The sequence below is a fragment of the Salvelinus fontinalis genome, chromosome 3, assembly GCF_029448725.1.
Source record: "Salvelinus fontinalis isolate EN_2023a chromosome 3, ASM2944872v1, whole genome shotgun sequence".
Classification (NCBI taxonomy): Eukaryota; Metazoa; Chordata; class Actinopteri; order Salmoniformes; family Salmonidae; genus Salvelinus; species Salvelinus fontinalis.
In genome coordinates, this window is record NC_074667.1 from 19659915 (window position 1) to 19675591 (window position 15677).

A 15677-nucleotide genomic window follows, 5' to 3' on the forward strand; every position below is an offset into this window, starting at 1 on the left:
GCCATCCGCCTGCCCAGCGCCGTCTGAGCCATCCGTCTGCCAAGCGCCGTCTGAGCCATCCGTCTGCCCAGCGCCGTCTGAGCCATCCGTCTGCCCAGCGCCGTCTGAGCCGCCCGTCTGCCCAACGCCGTTAGAGCCGTCCGTCTGTCCCGAGCCATTAGAGCCGCCCGTCTGTCCCGAGCCGTTAGAGCCGTCCGTCAGACAGGAGCTGTCAGAGCCGCCAGCCAGTCAGGAGCTGCCAGAGCCACCAGCCAGTCAGGAGCTGCCAGAGCCACCAGCCAGTCAGGAGCTGCCAGAGCCGCCAGCCAGTCAGGAGCTGCCAGAGCCGCCAGCCAGTCAGGAGCTGCCCTCCAGTCATGAGCTGCCCTCCAGTCATGAGCTGCCACTCAGTCATGAGCTGCCATTAGTCCGGAGCTGCCCTTCAGTCCAGAGCCGCCTCTCTGTCCGGAGCTGCTTTTCAGTCTGGAGTTGCCCCTCTGTCGTGAGCTACCTCTCTGTCGTGAGCTACCTCTCTGTCTTGAGCTACCTCTCTGTCCTGAGCTACCTCTCTGTCCTGAGCTATCTCCTCTATCTAGGGGGGGCCTTGGTGAAGGTTCCTAGACCAAGGTCGGGGGCGAGGGTCGCCACTCAAAGGACGCTAAGGAGGGGGACAAAGACAGTGGTAGAGTGGTGTCCTCGTCCTGCGCCGGAGCCGCCACCGCCACCGCGGACAGATGCCCAGCCAGACCCTCCTTTTGAGTTTTAGGGGTGCGTTCAGAGTCCGCACCTCAGGAGGGGGGTACTGTAACGTCCTGACCAGAGTTTTTATGTGTTTTGCTTGTTTAGTGTTGGTCAGGACGTGAGCTGGGTGGGAATTCTATGTTGTGTGTCTAGTTTGTCTGTTTCTGTGTCCAGCCTTATATGGTTCTCAATCAGAGGCAGCTGTCAATCGTTGTCCCTGATTGAGAATCATATATAGGAGGCTTGTTTTGTGTTGGGATTTTGTGGGTGATTGTTTCCTGTCTCTGTGTTTGTGTTCTGCACCAGATAGGTCTGTCTCGGTTTTCACATTTATTGTTTTGTTGTTTGTAGTGTTCACATATTCTTTATTAAATTATGTTGAACACTAGCCGCGCTGCTTTTTGGTCCTCTCCTTCATCCCAGGAAGAAAACCGTTACAACTTTAAAAACACCAGCTCCAAGTGATTTTAAATTAAGAAATCTGTTCCCACGCATAATGGAGAGACACGTGATCGTATACAAATGTAAAAAAGGTTTGAAATTATTATGTTTTAGTCAAACCTTATATCTGTTTGGGCTTCTTGCGTTCAATTTGCAGTCTACAAATTATTTTGTAATTATGCTCTGGCCCCCCGACCATCCTCTCAAGAAAAAGTCGTCCCGCGGCTGAATCTAGTTGATGATCCCTGGTTTAATGGGTCCGTTTTATTGTCATCTGGCATCTATCATTTTCTCACCTGACTTTACATGGCTAAGCCTAATATCACGAGGGACAGCTGGTTGCTCGGTCACTTTTGCTAGCTGTAATGTTAAATCATTAAATCACCCAGTGAAACGTAAAATGTTTTTTGCGCATTTAAATCAACTTAATAAATATCGTCTTTCTTCAGGAGAAACATATCCGCATTTTCGACCACTCTCGCTTAAAAAGAGGGTGGATCAGTCAGTCATATCATTCTAATTTTCATTCTAAAACTAGAGGAGCAGCCATTTTAATTAGTAAGAACATACCGTTCGCAATGTCAAGTGTAGAGGCAGACTCTGCAGGCCGTTTCATTATTGTAGTAGGAAGACCGTGTACTACACCTGTTATCTTAGCAAACATTTACGCACCAAATTGGGACAACAGTTCATTCTTCACAAATGTACTTTCTCGATTCCCAAATATGGATGCCTAATATTAGATGGTGATATGAATTGTGTACTGTTCCCCAATCAGTATCGTAGCTCTCCTAGGGTATCATCTCCAGACTCGCAATTAATCTCTTAAAACATATGACTTATATGATGCATGGCATTTCCGCAATCCCACAGCTAGGGAGTATTTTTTTTTCTCGACAGTTCATAAGACCTTCTCACATTTAGACCAATTTTTCCTGGACAATAGATTTCTGATTACCACGCTATCGTCATTTCGGATCATTCTCCCCTTACGACGAAGCTAATTATACCAAATACACAGCCTAATTATCATCCTTCGTGGTTTAACTCACTGCTGCTATCAGAAGAAACATTTGTTTGTTTTATATAATCTCAAATTGAGATGCTTAATCAAACCCCTGGAATGTCTCCTACGACAGTATGGGAATCAATGCAAGCCTATCTAAGGGGTCAAATTATATGTACAGCGCAAGATTAAGGAAGTGCAATATTCAACGCCTTGGGGAATTTACAAATAAAATCTTGGATTTGGATATGGCATATTCACAGTCTTCATCCCCAGACCTACTAAAACAAAGTTTGACACTTCAGAAGGAGTTTGATCTTCTTTCAACTCGACAAACTGAAAATCATATTAGTAAATCTCGATACCAAAATTATGAACATGGAGTGAAATCAGGGAAAATTTTAGCACGTCAGGGAACAGCAAATCAAACCATACCTGAGATAAATGACGAGCTGGGTAATGTATTGATCATTAGTGATCAATTCATGCTTTCATAACTTTTACTCACAATTGTGAGAGACCGGCTCATATCGGTTTTATGTAGCAAAATTTGAAATTGTGTTTTTTACATTGGATAAAAGTAGACTGCATTTTTGTGGAACAGTGGGAAAGTAATTATGCTTTGAAGTTGATAAACTTGTAAACTTACTTTTGAGAAAATGGCCTTTGAATCTTTTGGTACCTACTGGAGAGCTCTCATTTGTCTACACCCATTCAGCATTGTTCACACCCTCTTAACCCTTTCATGCGTGAGTTCCAAATATTTCTAACGGTCGCCCCAGCGTGAGTTTTTTTATGCACGTGATGTTAGAACGTTCTCTCCATTCCAGAATGTGATTGTTATGTAACAGTACATTTAACCTGCGCTGCCCTCAAACCAAAGCACGCAGCCTGTTTTATTTGTCAATTTAAAATTATTTTCTAACAAGTTTTTTATTTTCTAATAACAGTTTGAAATGATGTGTGTTTCGCCTTATTCATTCACATAAAAGTAGTCATTTTTACTTTTGCGGACCAATTAATTTTTGGGACATTTCTGACCCGGACAAAATTCCCCAAACACTTCTCAATTGTTTGTGCAGGACATTTACTCATCTGCCGTCCTGCATACACGTGTTCATATTTTCCACCTGTCGCCTGCATCGAAATCAAAGTTGTTTTCGTTACCAATGATACCTTTGGTAATGTGTGCGTTTCTATCAAAGTGCCTTAATACGTTATAATAGTTTCTGCATGTCGTGTTATGTCGTTTCTACTGTAACGTCATGTTTTTATGTACATTCCTTATAACCGCGGACAGGCGATGTAACGTTACTCATTTCATAACATTTATGGTGTTATACTCAATGCTTAGGTATCTAGCTACATTCTCCTATTAGCTCTGGAAAACAATGCTAATTTCGTCAGGGAAGTATTAGCATGTGTTGTATTTCGAAGCTACCCTGGCCTTATGACTCCCAAGTGGCACAGCGTCTCAGCGCTAGAAGCGTCACTACAGAGACCCATCTTCAAATCAAGACTGCGTTTCTATCAAAGTAAGTGCCTAATTACGTTATAATAGTTTCTGTGTCGTGTTATACCGTTTCTACCGTAGCTCACTGTGTATGGAGCATAATATATTTGTGTATATTCCGTATAACCGCGGACACGCTAGGTAACGTTACTCATGTTACTCACCTTTTATGGTGTTATATTCAATCGTGCTGATGTAGCTAGTTACATTATATTAGTTCTGTAAAACAATGCTAAATGCGTCAGAAGTATTGGCATGTTGTATTTTGACGCTACCCTGGAGAAATATCTTATACCACTTGGTCGTTTTCTGAGTACATTCCACAAAGCTGTTTATCATGTCAGCCTTATCCACTGCCCTCATTTTGAGGTAATAGTCAAGCACGCAGTCTGGTTTGATGTTTCTCTGTCTGGTTTGTTTCTCTCTCCCGTCAGGTGGTCCACCTTCCCTGTGGCCAACATGGTTGCTGTATGGACAGTGGAGAGGACTTGGACGTCTCGTTTGTCATGCCACTTTACTGCCAGCTGTTAACATTTCTTATTTTGTATAACGGGTCATTTAGGATGGTAGTAGCGTTGATGAAATGCAGTCATAGCAGCAGAACTAGAAAGCAGTCTTTACTGTCACCAGGAATGTGTACATTTCACAAATTGTGGTTGTCCCCCACTCCTGGCTCTCTCTTCTCCTGTAGCTCCAAGGCATAGTGATTGGTCTCTACTATGTCTCCCACCAGCTCCTCTGTCAGAAACAACTTGAAGCACTCTGCCTCAGTTGGAAATGGCAAGGGGCGTTGCACTCCAGACTGGGACTCATCAACACAATCAGCAGGGCCAGGAGGGATGAAATGGCTGGCAGCCTTCCAGCTACCACAGAACTGTACTTCATCCACTGTCAGTCTGCCACCATCACCACCAGCATCTTCAAAGGGACCTGGGACTTCGTCAGTGGACAAGGGAAATTCAGATTCAGGGTTCTCAGTGGCTACAAGGTTGGGGGGCAGCTCCTCACTCAGTCAGAATCTGATTCCTGACTTTCATACTCTGACTCATTGTCAGAATTTTTAAAAAATCTCCATAATTTCCACATTTGTTTGTTGTCTCCTTTTGAAAGATTGCTAATGCTTCAGCTTAGCTCACTAGCTACATACATAAACAACAACACTGAATGGTTTACAGTGAGAGGGTACGTGGTTGACTGCCGGCACGCGCCACTTGTATCAATAAATCACTATCAGAAAATGTTTCGTGTGGCAATTATTTGTGTATTTACCGTTTTATTCACATGTTTTCAAATCTAGGTGACAAATCATGCATTCCGATTCTTGCACAGATTGTAATGGGCACATATGTGTGTAAAATACTTTTTTGAAGGTTATACTGATTATGATGAGCTAAGCTAATTCCAGCTGTGTAGCCATGTTTGTTGACATACAATGCATTCTGGGTTCACGTAATCGTCTGTTTGACCAAAGATGTTATAACAAAATGAGGTGAGTAAGAGTTCATAAATTCTTTGAGTACTTCCGGAAATGAATGGTGGGATGTGAACGATGGTAGATGACACACCCCTTCAACATGCATACTGTAACGACCCTGCTGTTTCATTACAATACTATAAACAGACCAAACTCATCTCGTCTTCTCTTCGGTTTCTGTGAGGAAAAATGCATGGCTGCGCGCTGAAACTAATCATCGGATTACTTTCGATTTCTATAAAGTTTTACCTAATTATTTCGATCAATGGTGAGAACACCCGTGATGTGATTAATTATACATAGTAATTGCTATTAGCTAATTCATATTGTAGTTTATGTCAGCCTAGAGTTAGAAAATATAACTGCTTGTGTTGGGTCAATCTTTCCTCAGTTAGCGCTAGGACTATTGTAGCCTACATTTTCCCGGTTAGGATGATTGTGTTATGCTATACTGTATATACTTCTGTGAATGTCTGAACATTGAATCCAAAAAATAAACTGCTCACATTCTGGACATAACTTTGTAAGGACTGTTTGTGTAAATAATTTCTGAAAAAAGTGTGGCCAACTCAAACGCTGATTGTTGCGTCATTCGAAACTGGCCGTTCTAAACGAGCGTTCTAAATGGGTGTTCTAATCACACAGGGTGTGATCGTAAGCTTCAGGGACCACTGTAGAACGATCACACCCTGTGTGATGGTACGTGTGAAAGGGTTAAGCCAGCCACACCCACCTCTTTAAGGATTCACATGTGAGGTCATGTGCTAAACAGTAGTGTAGTAAAGATTAAGACTAAAAAATGTAAAAGTAGTAGCCTACAATAAGGAAAAAATCCAGGTAAACAGAAAGATGAAAAGTGTCCAGACAAAAATACATTTTTTTGTGTTTATCTATCCATCTATGTCCTTAATCAGTTTAAAGGAGGACATGTTGCTCATTTGTTGAGCAAAATCAAAGCTGTGGATGTTCGAGAAGGCATTTCTGCCGCAAAAACATTTTGATAAAAAAAAGAAACATTTAAGTTCAAACGGCTCTCCTGTGAAGTCTTGCGACATACGCCTAGTTTCCTGAAATGGGTCACATTTATACACTTCATTAAATACACAAGTAACACTACCTTATTCAACACCTTCTTTGAGAATTTAGATATTCCTACAGTTGAACCTAAGATTTGCTGCTGAATTGGATGAACAGTTATCTGTAGAAGAGATTGTATTGGCAATTAAATCTATGCGGTGTGGTAAATCCTCTGATCCCAATCGATTTCCGAGCAAAGTCTTTAGAATTGTGTTAATCAACTTTCTCCTCTCTTGCTTTCCGTATTTGAGGAATCATTCTCCTCAAACTCTGTACCCTCAACAATGAGACAATGAGACAGGCATTTCACTTATTCTGAAAAATAAAATAAAACTCAGTGTACTTTCTAAGATACTTTCCCGCCGTTTTGAATCAGTCCTTCTTCATTCTTCATTCTTTTTTCAATATTTTATGTATTTATAGTATATTTTATAATCCCTCTTTATCTGACACACAATAAATAGTGTCATCACTTGATTCTGAGAAGGCGATTGATCAGGTGGAGTGGGATTTTCTTTTTTATACTCTCAAATTATTTGGATTTGGTCCCAATTTTATATCCTGGATCAAAGTCCTTTATTTTTCCCTTATGCCTGCAATGTGCACAAATAATAACCTTTCATTCTATCTCCAACTTCAATGTGGGACAAGACTGGGTTGTCCCGTCCCCTCGGATGTTAGCCATCACAATATAGTCTTTAGCCATAGCAATATGTACTAACACCACTATCAAAGCTATTCAAAGAAGGAGCTTAGAGCATAAAGTCTCACTCTATGTGGATGACATGCTATTATATACAGTGCCTTCAGAAAGTATTCAGACCCCTTTTTTTCAAATGTTGTTACGTTACAGCCTTATTCTAAAATTGATTAAATAAATAGTCACAGAAATCTACACACAATACCCCATAATGACAAAGTAATTTTTTTTAATGTATAAACATTTACTAAAAATAAAAACAGAAATTACTTATTTACATAAGTATTCAGACCCTTTGCTATGAGACTCGAAATTGAGCTCAGGTGCATCCTGTTTCCATTGATCATCCTTGAGATGTGTCTACTTGATTGGAGTCCACCTGTGGCAAATTCAATTGATTGGACATTATTTGGAAAGGCACAAACCTGTCTATATAAGGTCCCACAGTTGACAGTGCATGTCAGAGCAAAAACCAAGCCATGAGGTCGACGAAATTTTCCTTAGAGCTCCGAGACAGGACTGTGTGGAGGCACAGATCTGAGGAAGGGTACCGAAAAATGTCTGCAGCATTGAACGTCCCCAAGAACACAGTGGCCTCCATCATTCTTAAATGGAAGAAGTTTGGAACCACCAAGACTCATCCTAGAGCTGGCTGCCTGGCCAAACTGAGCAATCAGAGGAGAAGTACCAAGAACCCGATGGTCACTCTGACAGAGCTCCAGAGTTCCTCTGTGGAGATGGGAGAACCTTTCAGAAGGACAACCATCTCTGCAGCACTCCACCAATCAGGCCTTTATGGTAGTGGCCAGATGGAAGCCACTCCTCAGTAAAATGCACATAACAGCACGCTTGGAGTTTTCCGAAAGGCCCCTAAAGGACTCTCAGACCATGAGAAACAAGATTCTCTGATCTGATGAAGCCAGGATTGAACTCTTTGGCCTGAATGCCAAGCATCATGTCTGGAGGAAGCCTGTCACCATCCCTACGGTGAAGCATGGTGGTGGCAGCATCATGCTGTGGGGATGTTTTTCAGCGACAGGGACTGGGAGACTAGTCCAGATTGAGGGAAAGATGAACTGAGAAAAGTACAGAGATATCCTTGATGAAAACCTGCTCCAGAGAGCTCAGGACCTCAGACTGGGGCGAAGGTTCACCTTTCAACAGGACAACGACCCTAAGCACACAGCCAAGACAATGCAGGAGTGGCTTCGGGACAATTCTCTGAATGTCCTTGAGTAGCCCAGCCAGAGCCCGGACTTGAACCCAATCGAACATTTCTGGAGAGACCTGTAAATAGCTGTGCAGCAACACTCCCCATCCAACCTGACAGAGTTTGAGAGGATCTTCAGTGAAGAATGGGAGAAACTCCCCAAAAACAGGTGTGCCTCGCTTGTAGCATCAAACTCAAGGAGATTCAAGGCTTTAATCGCTGCCAAAGGTGCTTCAACAAATTACCTTTTTAAGGGTCTGAATACTTATATAAATGTGATATTTCAGTTTTTTTTATATCTAATACATTTGCAAAAATGTATAAAAAACGTTTTTTGTCATTATGGGGTATTGTGCGTAGATTGATGAGATATTTTTTTTTTAAATCCAATTTAGAAAAAGGCTGTAATGTAACAAAATGTTGGAAAAACAAGGGTTCTAAATACTTTACGAAACACTGTATGTCTGACGCTTTAACTGTTTTTTCAGGATCTACTAAATATCCAGATTTAAAGTTAATCTTCAAAAAATTGAATTGATTCCTATTAATCCTTCTGCCTTGCAAACTTATTTTAGTAATGTGCCCTTCAGAGTAATTACACAGAAATTTAAATACTTGGAATATGGGTTACACACGATTTCAAATATCTCTATTAAGCCAATTTCCCTCCCTTAACACTCTATTGAACGCTGGCTTTGGGCGGAAAAATTGACAAAAAATTGACACTTTTAAACTTATTTCAATGTATTCCTATCTTTCTGACAAAATAATTTTTTATCCCCACGAATAATCTGTTATCTGCTTTTATCTGGAGCAAGAAAAACCATTGGATACATAAAAGCGTATCGCAGAGATCTTGCCCCCAGGGTGGTCTAGCACTTCCGAAAGTTCAATATTATTACTGGGCAGCTAATATAAGAATCATTCTTATTGGATGACTGAAATCCCTGATGTTGCAGGCCCAAAATGGTTGACCCTAGAGGTTTCATCCTGTGGCCCCACCTCAGCTGCCTTACTCTGATCAAAACTCACATAAGTCCAGGCGATCATTTGTTCTCGGGAATTTTCTACTTCTGCCCCGTTATCAACATTTTCACGTGTGAGCCCCATCGTGAGTTTTTTTATGCGTATGATGTCAGAATAGACTCACTGTTCCAAAATGTGATTGTTACGCAACAGGACAGTTAACCTGTGCTGCCCTCAATTTAAATTATTTTCTAACAAGTTGTATTTTTTGACAACTGTTTGAATTCAGGTTTGTTCCGGCTCCTCATTATTTCACATAGAAGTAGCCAATGTCACTGTTGTGGACCATTTATGTTTGAGGCTTTACTGAACCTGACAAACTTCTCTCTTTGATCAGAGCCCAAGCACCTCCCCAGTGTTTCCCCAGATCAAGTATGCAGACATTTGCGTAGTCTAGCACAAAAATTCCCCCCCCCGGCACATTTTCTGAATAGTGGAATGGCGCTCACATTTCCTTCATTGTTGTTTTCCTTATAAATAATAACTTTGGACATGTGTGCGTTCCAGTCAAAGTAAGTGTATATCGTGTTGTCGTTTCCACTAACACATTTGGAATTCAACAAATGTCTGTCTTTTTGAGTGGGTGAATAAAGGTTGAAATCTTATTGATCTACGTCTCAACCAAATATTACCCACATTTCCACATTGAAATGCCATCATTAAGTTTGCTGACGACACAACACTGGTAGGCCTGATCACAGACAACAATGAGAAAGTCTATAGGGAGGAGGTCAGAGACCTGGCAGTGTGGTGCCAGGACAACAACCTTCTCCCTCAATGTGAGCAAGACAAAGGAGATGATCGTGGACTACAGGAAAAGGAGGGCCGTACAGGCCTCCATCAACATTGATGGGGCTGTAGTGGAGCGGGTTGAGAGCTTCAAATTCCTTGGTGTCCACATCACCAACAAACTATCATTGTCCAGGCACACCAAGACAGTCATGAAGAGGACACGATAACACCTTTTCCCCCTCAGGAGACCGAAAATATTTGGCTTGTCTTCCCAGATCCTCAAAACCTTCTACAGCTGCACCATCGAGAGCATCCTGACTGGTTGCATCACCGACTGGTATGGCAACTGCTCGGCATCCGACCGAAAGGCGCTACGGAGGGTAGTGCGTACGGCCCGCTACATCACTGGGGCCAAGCTTCCTGCCGTCCAGGACCTCTATACTAGTCGTGTCAGAGGAAGGTCCAAAAATTGTCAAAGACTCCAGTCACCCAAGTCATAGACTGTTCTCTCTGCTACTGCACGACAAGTGGTACCGAAGTGCCAAGTCTCAGTCCAAAAGGCTCCTTAACAGCTTCTACCCCAACATGAGCCTCAACTCAGAAATTTGGTGGAAAAATTCAAGGGGTGTGAATACTTTCCATAGGCACTGTAAACGTTCCTTGTGGGGGAAAGTTCTGTCTAAAATAGGTATAATATAGGCCAAGTAGGAGGATGTGAGAATAGTGAACATCATGCACCTTCTTAATTCTGTGAATGGCCTGATTGTCCTGGCACTAAATGCTGCCATGTACAAGACAACGCCTGCAGTGAATGGGTGCAAATGCAGAGACAGGGACAGGGACGCCCACTGACATGCCAAGCGTACAGCTATCAAATTTAACCTCTTAGATTGGTTGTTTACAGGCAATTATTTGTATGGTCTAAATACTAAAGACTTCCATTTCTTAACTCCATGAACATGATGTCAAATTACATATCTTCACCACTGAAGTGTTACATTTGCTAGCTAGTTGAATTACTATAATTAAGTGATTGTGTTAACCAAGTTAGTTAGCTAACTAGCTAAAATTATTTAGAGTGAGTTATCAACTATCAGACTTGAGTCTCAAGTCCTGAAAATTGGAGTCAACCAGTGACCTGGAATTGTACTCAGAGTCGACCAGTAGAGATTTTGTTTTCATAATTCATGTTATGCTAAAATGCTAGCTACAACAAAGCATGTTTGGTAGCTATTAGCTAGCTAGCCTTACTAATATGCAACAAAGCTATTTTTCAAAATTATGAACTGTAGCTTGAAAGATTGTTTGACCGCAGACTTTAGCTTGAACGAGGTACTTGTGACTTGACTTGGACACAAGTATAAAGGACTTGGACTTAAACGCTAGGGCGAATTAGAGCATAATATGGTGTTAACTTCTCTGATCTACCCATCCCGGTATTGGGATAATTGTCATCAGCAACTCTGAATAGCATAGCGCCACAGTCAAATAATATTACAAAAAACCACCTGTCGTCTCAGATTTTGAAATTATGCTTTACAGCGAAAGCAATACAAGCGTTTGTGTAAGTTTATTGATCGCTCGACAAAACATTAAGTACACTTAGCATCAGGTAACTTGGTCACGAAAATCAGAAAAGCAATCAAATTAATCGTTTACCTTTGATGATCTTCGGATGTTTTCACTCACGAGACTCCCAGTTAGACAACAAATGTTCCTTTTGTTCCATAAAGATTATTTTTCTATCCAAATACCTCTGTTCGTTTGGCACGTTATCCTCAGAAATCCACAGGAAAGAGCGGTCACGACAACGCAGATGAAAATTCCAAATAATATCCATAATGTCCACAGAAACATGTCAAATGTTTTTATAATCAATCGTCAGGTTGTTTTTCAAATATATATTCGATAATATATCAACCGGGAGTGTTGGTTTTTCAATAGGACCGGGAGAAACAATGGCCGCCTTTCTCTGTTGCGCAAAACTCACTCTGAGAGCCCCCACCTATCCACTTACGCAATGTGATCGTTCTCGCTAATTTTTCAAAATAAAAGCCTGAAACTATGTCTAAAGACTGTTGACACCTTAGGGAAGCCATAGAAAAAGGAATCTGGTTGATATCCCTTTAAATGGATGATAGGCATCCATAAGAACAGAGAGGTTTAAAAAAAAAAGAGGCACTTCCTGATTGGATTTTCTTCAGGTTTTCGCCTGCAATATCAGTTCTGTTAAACTCACAGACAATAGTTTGACAGTTTTGGAAACTTTAGAGTGTTTTCTATCCTAATCTGACAATTATATGCATATTCTAGTTTTGGGGGCTGAGAAATAGGCCGTTTCAAATGGGTACGTTTTTTAGCCAAAAACGAAAATACTGCCCCCTATACTTAAGAAGTTTTAACAAACTATTAGCATTTCTTGTATTTTGTTTCAATCAAAGTATATGGCACAACCACCCTAAAAAGTGTTTTTGGTGTAACAGTAATGTTATAGGCCTATTATGCTATGGAATTGTATTCGGTTATGTTATGTAAAATGTAAATTAATCATTATGTGATCTTGCGAGACATTGATTAGTCTTTGAAACACGATTGTGAGAAGTGATAATCTGCTATTTGTAATAATAATATGAAGTGATGAGTATGACTATTAGGCGTAAGCAACAGATCTTGATGAGATGTCATTTTAAGAGATCGGAGCATCCTTTGTGGTGCTGAAAGGACAGCGAGCAATGATGTTAAAGAAGCTGAACCAAGTTGTGGTGCTGAAGGATGGCTTTACCATTAGGCCAGTTCAGGAACAAACAACAATAATTTGCAGTAGGCCTATAGCCTAATAGGCCTACGACTATGTGGTGTAGATATTTGTAGGCTATAGCCTAATGTAAATACAAATACAAGCTTAATATCATTGCACTGTTTGCGAGGAGAGCTTTATTGCAAGTAGAAATGTCATTGTATTGTGTAGTTTACACTCTGTATCATGAATAAACGTTGATTTGATTAGCTTGAACACATGGCTACAATATACTGTACCCTATTACAAAATTAAAGTAAACTATCAATTCATAGAATGTATTTGCATAGATTAAACATGCTAAGTAGTGAACATAAATCATTACTACGTAGAATTGCAGAAAATTAATTTTAAAACAGCCATAAGATTCATGCATCTAAATAAAATATAACCTAAATGCATTATTACCTCCAACTTGGCCCAATTCACATTTGAATTTGCCCGCCCTGACATATCAAGCTAGTAGTAGTACCAAACATCGGCCGTGGCATACTGCATACTTTTTACTAAACAGTACGTTTTGCCCTACCCAGTACGTTTATCCCCACCCAGTGACCTTTCGTAGTACGTTTAGTACACAGTATGCAGTTTAATTAAGTAGTAAACAAGCCAGATTCCGGACACGGCCATTGTATTCTGCAACCTGCCCATCCAAGCCTTGTTTGGTGTGTTTTCGCAACAAAATGTCTCCAGGAAATATTTCAGGTTTGCACTGAGCGTTGTTGACGTAGCACAGCGGACTGAAATAGCCCAAAAGTTCAATGTGGCATAAAATTGCCTTAAATGTGATAACAGCAATGAGTTAGTATTTTATCAGGCGCACACATCGTCCACTCAATGATTTTGTAGCAAAAACATAAGTAGAAAAAAATTATATCAATGGCTTTTAATTTTGTGGAAAACAGGTACCTTTCTTGAGAACATACTTCAACAATACTTTTAAGACCTCAGACAAAGCCTCCAGCAACAACAAGTGAAGAGAAAATATTTAATGTACAAAAAATGTTGAATCACTAAAAACTTGTAAATAAATAAAGTAAATAAAATATGGAATAGAAGAAGAATTTAAGCAATGGGGTCTGTGTCCTTCAAGGAATAATATTCAACTTTGTATCTCCACTAACGTAAGAACTAGCGTCATACAGTCATCACTCGATTCCCAGTCACCACGTTTTCTGTAAGCATCTGCTAGTATGTGCCAATATGACTCACGCTGTCACAGAGATTTCTCTAGTTTTGGGTTCACACTCAACATACGCTTGTCTCATTTCAAATTCCAGTATGTTGATAGATCATTTAGCATCTCCAATGAGATTTAAAGTAGATTCCATTCTGACCAAGTAACAAGTGATTGCACAATGATATTTTTGTACAAAATATATTCATCACTTGTGTTTACTCGCGGTTGAATAACAACGCACAACATAATCAGTGACCTGATTGTACGTGACCCATTAGGTTTCACAGGTTGCCATTTATTGTCATGAATCTTGCCCCGGAGGCAGCTCTGCAGAGTTTTTGTGAATTTTCATGATATAGCACATTTTCACTTAGCAGCTGGACCATCTTGCATAAATTACTCAGTTCTGCCTTGTCGTGACGTGACTATCATTAACGTGATGACTGCTATTTATCAAATAATTAGCTACTATGTTTAATTCATACTCGATTAAATGATTCATGTAACAATTAGCTAATTTGGAATTTGAGGCACCACTGTAAAGGTTCTTTATCGAGTTACTGCCTCCCGACTTAAACTCTAAAGATATCTAAATAGCTCTTACATCAATAAAAGTACATTTTTCATTTTTACCTCAGTCTCATTCTGAACATCATATAATCCTTGGATATCTGTACAAACCTTAACCTAAGTGATGAATCAGTGATACACAAATTGGCTTACTTATTTATTTACTAACTAACTAAATCATCACACGGAATACGTAAACACACACAGCGTAAGTTATTGATTACATACATAATAAAATGAAAACAGGTCCCTAGTGGACTAACAAAATCACGACCGTTTGGTTACGCAATGGAAGGGAGGGGTATGTAAGGAGAGGGGGAGACAAAGAGAGTCAACTTATCGTACATACATTTGGAAGCTACGCTCACCGGAATATGAATGCTTTGCACATGAATGACTGCTCATTCAGAAAAGAAATGCAATGTAAATATTTACGCATAGATGTCTTTGTCGTCTCTCTGTTGAACTCGATGGTTCTATGGGAAGTGGTTCGATGTAAGTCTCTGGTTGTCCACCAGAGGTCACAATGTCCTTCTGAGTTGTAGGCTTCTTCTGTCTGGGAGTATTCGTTAGAGTAGATACTTCAGGTGTACCACGTGGTGGTAAGAGGGAGCTGTTCTTCCCTCTCATCTTTGGTAAAATGTCCTAGACTACTTTGCAGACACAGCTAAGCTGCAGACTGTGAATGTTTGGTATAGTCTAGGACATGATTTTTCAGGGTTCAAAATCAAAAGTAACAGTAATCAAAAGTAACAGTAACAATCAGTATCTGGTGTGGTCACCAGCTGCATTAAGTACTGCAGTGCATCTCCTCCTCATGGACTGCACCAGATTTGCCAGTTCTTGCTGTGAGATGTTACCCCACTCTTCCACCAAGGCACCTGCAAGTTCCCGGACATTTCTGGGGGGAATGGTCCTAGCCCTCACCCTCCAACCCAACAGGTCCCAGATGTGCTCAATGCTGGCCATGGCGGAACACTGACATTCCTGTCTTGCAGGAGATCATGCACAGAACAAGCAGTATGTCTGGTGGCATTGTCATACTGTCATATCAGGATGAGCCTGCAGGAATGGTACCACATGAGGGAGGAGGATGTCTTCCCTGTAAAGCACAGCATTGAGATTGCCTGCAATGACAACAAGCTCAGTCCGATGATGCTGTGACACACCAGGTTTGTGCCCGTTGTTGCCGGGGATGTCTGATGAGGACCTGCCTTACAACAGGCCTACA

The 15677-nt window shown here is 40.8% G+C and overlaps 1 protein-coding gene and 1 long non-coding RNA gene across 4 annotated transcripts in view; both read left to right on the top strand.

The window, feature by feature from the left end:
- Nucleotides 1–15677, top strand: part of LOC129840644 (solute carrier family 12 member 5-like) — a 289015-nt gene that overhangs the window by 85353 nt on the left and 187985 nt on the right. The window lies entirely within an intron of this gene.
- Nucleotides 410–4918, top strand: LOC129840706 (uncharacterized). The gene is made up of 2 exons (XR_008757252.1): nucleotides 410–3702; nucleotides 4115–4918. It is a non-coding gene; the product is annotated as an uncharacterized LOC129840706 (long non-coding RNA).